Raw genomic sequence first — 4847 nt, 5'->3', positions numbered from 1 at the left:
AGGGCTCTAGCGATTCTCCCGCCATTATTCTGGAGATAGGCTGGGTGCCTCCTGAGTAGCTGGGACCACAGGTGCATGCCACCGTGCCCGGCTAATTTTTTTATTTTGGTAGAGACAAGGTCTCACTATGTTGCCCAGACTGGTCTCAAATTCCTGGCCTCAAGAGATCCTCCTGCCTCGGCCTCCCAAAGTGTTGGCATTACAGGCCTGAGCCAGGAGGATCACTTGTGGTCAGTAGTTTGAGACCAGCCTGACCAACATGGAGAAACCCAGTCTCTACTAAAAATACAAAAATTAGCCGGGCGTGGTGGCGCATACCTGTAATCTCAGCTACTCGGTAGGCTGAGGCAGGAGAATCTCTTGATCCCGGGAGGCGGAGGCTGCGTTTAACCAAGATCAAGAGACTGCACTCCAGCCTGGGCAACAAGAGTGAAACTCCGTCTCAAAATCAAAAAAAAAAAAAAATTAGCTGGGCGTGGTGGTGCAGCTACTCAGGAAGCTGAGGCCAGAAAATCGCTTGAACCCGGGAGGCGGAGGCTGCAATGAGCCGAGATGGCGCCACTGCACTCCAGCCTGGGCGACAGAGGGAGACTCTGTCTCAAAATAAATAAATAAATAAATATAATAAAATAAAATAAATCCTATGGGATCTAGTCCATAGCCTTCTTAGAAGCTACTTTGCTCTTCTGTAAAATGGCTAAACAATCCCCCCTCCCCTACAGCGTTACGAAGATTAAGCTACAGTGCTTAGTAAACATTCACCACATCACCACCAGTACTGGGTAGAGGGTAGTCCTGGAACCGAGGCCAGCCACTCCAGGGCTGTCTCCTCTCAGCCAGATCTCTCCTCCATCCCAGAGTAGGCCGCCTCCCTGCATCCTCTGAGCACTTAAGAAGCCGAAAGCCACTTGTTCTCTTGCTGAGAGGGAAACCGGCTCTCCTAGATGTCTGAGAATGAAGCCTGGAACAAGATGGCTTTCCATTGGCCCAGTGAGCAGTTTGGAGGCGGGACTTACAGTGACAAGTTGCTTCTGAGTGGCTAGGATTAAGGGGAGGGGCCGAAACGTTGGGAAACTTTTGATTCTGATTGGCTGATGGAACTGGACGTGTGTGAGTGTTGGACCAATCCAAGAGTTTCTGTTGGTGGAAGGTGTGGCTTCTAGCGAAAGGGGCGGGATTAGCATATGATGGTCTCTCCCTTTGGCCACTAGTGATTTTTTCCTTGAAATCTGTAACTTTTTGAAGTTCTTTCCCATTGTGAAGCATATGGCACCTTAACTGCAATCTGCAGTTTGGTGAGACGCAGTGTTAGCCCTTTCAGAAATCAGAAATGGGGGAAGTCCTATTATAAAAAGGTTGAATAACTTGTCAGTTGCTTTTCGCCCTGCCTCAGCCTAGAAGTCCTGATTCTCATCCCTTTAACCCTTGGTGTTATTCCTGTTTAGCCCTTTAACCCTCGGTTGGAATTCCTGTATGTGGGATTCCAGGAACATGACCTTCCTTCTTATCACATTGGCACATCCAATGGGATCAGTTTGCCTGGCTATGAAGTTATCACCTCGGAAAGTAAAAAAAAAAAAAAAAAAGAAAAAAATGGAATAAGATGGGTGAACAATGAATTTCAGGGTTGGGGAGAGGGTAGGGGGAGCATGAGAGCTGGGCAGCCCCTGGAGAGAGGACTCCAGCAGACCTTGAAAGTCCTTAACATTTTTCCCTGCATCTCCAAAGCAGTTTACAGTTACTACGTTCATCACTTTCCATCAGTTGCTATGTCCATCATCCAGGTTACAGTTACTTTGTCCATCACTTTCTTGGTTCCTTACAGGGTAGAACTGAAGGTGTTCTGATCTCACTTTATTTATTTATTATTTTATTTTATTTTGAGTTGGATTCTCGCTCTGCCGCCCAGGCTGGAGCACAATGGCAGGATCGCGGCACACTGCAACTTCTGCCTCCTGGGTTCAAGCGATTCTCCTGCGTCAGCCTCCCGCCTAGCTGAGATTACAGGCGCACGCCACTGTGCCCGGCTGATTTTCGTATTTTTAGTAGAAACGGGGTTTCGCCATGTTGGCCATGCTGATCTTGAACTCCTGACCTTAGGTGATCCGCCCACCTCAGCCTGCCAGAGTGCTGGAATTACAGGGGTGAGCCCCCGCGCCCGGCCAGGCCAGGCTAATTTTTGTATTTTTAGTAGAGACAGGGTTCCACCATGTTGGCCAGGCTGGTCTCGAACTCCTGACCTCAAGTGATTCGCCCGCCTTGGCCTCCCAAAGTGCTGGAATCACAGGCGTGAGCCACTGCACCCAGCCTTTAGTTCACTTTATAGGTGGGATGGAGAACCTTGTAGGAGTTAAGAGCCTGGGCCACCAGCTTATTAGAGCCAGGGGCACCCACCCGGGTACCAACTCCACACTACCGTCTTCCTCCCCAGCTACCAGGATCAGCATGGGGTGCAGAGCCTCCTGCGTGCAGAGTCTGTGTGAATGTGCCTGGGTGTGCGCTGCGTACCTGGAGGTCTTTCTGCCTGCTGCCCCGCGGGGTACTTTGTGGACTGAGGGGCCTTGTGCACCTGGGGGACCAGGGTGCTCGGGCACCCACACAGTGGTGAGAAGATGGAGAGGTCTTGGCCTCGCTCTGCCCTAAAAAGCCTCTCAACTTCTGTGTCTTGATGTCTCTTCGCCTTCCCGGTGTTCTAAGGTTTCTGATTCCCTCGATCAGTTTCCGGGGACGAAGGCTCGGAGTCCCCTTCCCAGCCGCTCTTACAATGGAGACAGGAGATTTCATTGAGGGGTGGCTCCTGGAGGAGGGGGACTTCGGGGCAATGGGGGACCCCCGGACAGAGAACAGAGGTGCTGGGCGTGGGGTGGGGAGATAACTAAGCCAGCAACTCCAGCATCACCACCACCAAAACCCGAGACATCCCGATCCCCAGTCCCACTCCCCAGCCGGGACACGGGGCAGAGTCTCGCCAGTAGGGCTTGAGGCCACCCAGCTGCCCAGGGCGCACCCCGACCCCCGGCCCCGCCAGCAGGGCACGAGTCCGCTCCGGATCCGTCCCGGGTTTCTCCCGTGTCGCCGGGGTCTCCGCCCCTCTAAGCTGCCGCCGAAGCGTCGCCGCGGGAGCCACGCGTGCCACCTGAACCCCTGAACCGCTGGGCGCCCCGGCCCGCGTCGCCAACGGAGCTGCGGCACAGCCCCGGCGCTGACCTTCGACGTTCGAGTCGGGCTCCGACAGCGCGGCGGAGTCCCCGAGCGTCAGCCTCCTTTGACTCTTGGGGGCTCCAAAGAGATCTCTCGCTTGGCACTGGGGGTGTCTGCGCCCGCCGCCCGCCCCGATTGGCTTTGCGGCATCTCCGCCCTGGCTCCAGCTCCGGCTCTGGCGAGGTAGGGGGGCGGCCGGGCCTGGGGAGTGGGGAGGGGGCTAGCGTGCTCCTTCACCGCGGAATGGGGCAGCAGAAGGCCACCGCCCCCCAGGGGGACCAAGGGGCTGCGCCCCCTTCTGCACACCCCTCCCAGTCCGGTGACCCAGAAAACTGAGTCAGAGGCTGCGCTTCAGGTGTCCAGAAGTGCTCCCCCGCCCCCCTCTGTTGCCATGTCACTCCCACCGGTCCCCAGGATCCGGTGCCCAGGGGAACCCCAGCCAAACAGACCGCTCCCTTCGCAGTCTTCCTGTCGCCCAAGCCCAAGCCCCCACTCCGGGATAGAGGCAGAGGGCTGACCCTCACTCGGGAAGACCCTCCAGGACAGCCCCCGTCCTCCACGACTGTGGCCCTCTGGGGCCTCCACCCCCATTCGCTGGGCCATCTTCCTCAGCCCCTGCCTCTGCCCACTCCCTAGGCCTTTCCTCCCGCCCCCACCTCATCGCCTCTCCCTTGTCTCTGTTTCCAAGGTTGTTCTCTTCCAGCCTTTTTTCTGACTTTCTTTTCCCCTTGACCCCTTCCACCCCCGGATCTCCGCCCTCCACACCCCGGGGCGAAGGGGGTGTGTCACGCTCCTTTCTATTTACAGTGTCCCAGGGGAGGGGGTGCGTGCTAGGATTTTTTTTTTTTTTTTTTTTTTTTAATCTGCTGGGCCCGGAGTCACGAGGTGTCATGTCTGTGATTCAGTGTCGAAGCCTCCTCCCGCTTCCCGGTCTGTCCCCTGCGGCCGCATCTCCTGTCTGCTTTTGTCTGCTCTCTGCCTCCATTCCTCTTCTTTTCGCTCTCATCTTTGGGCGCTTTGTGCAGTCGCCTTCTTTGTCTCCGCCTCCCCGGCGACTGGGCTCTCCCTTCCCTCCCTCTCCTCCCTCCCCCAGTGTCAAGAAGCCATCGGCCTCAAGGGCATCGATATTTCAGGTGTGTGGGGGTGCGGTGGCAGTGGGGTGCGGGTGGGTGGGCTCCCGGCATTCCCAGCTCTGACTCCGATGATGCCCAGCTATGACTCGGATCACCCTCTCCCCAAAGCAATCATTCATATTTATGAGATTTAAAGAATGTCCCCAAGGATGTGGGGATAGGGATGAAGAGAGAAATGCTGTCCTTCTTTTTTTTTTTTTTTTTTTTTTTTTTGAGGGCATCTCACTCTTGTTGCTCAGGCTGGAGTGCAATGGCGCGATCTGGGGTCACCACAATCTCTGCCTCCCGGGTTCAAGCGATTCTCCTGCCTCAGCCTCCTGAGTAGCTGGGATTACAGGAATGTGCCCGCCCGCCGGGCTAATTTTGTATTTTTTTTTTTTTTTTTTTTTTTTTTAGTAGAGACAGGATTTCTTCATGTTGATCAGGCTGGTCTCCAGCTCCTGACCTCAGATGATCCGCCTCCCTCAGCCTCCCAAAGTGCGGGGATGCTGCCAAGAAATGCTGTTCCTCTTT

This window comes from Piliocolobus tephrosceles, chromosome 8 (genome assembly GCF_002776525.5).
Source record: "Piliocolobus tephrosceles isolate RC106 chromosome 8, ASM277652v3, whole genome shotgun sequence".
Lineage (NCBI taxonomy): Eukaryota > Metazoa > Chordata > Mammalia > Primates > Cercopithecidae > Piliocolobus > Piliocolobus tephrosceles.
The sequence above is the reverse complement of the archived record's forward strand: the minus strand, read 5'-3'. Positions refer to the sequence as shown.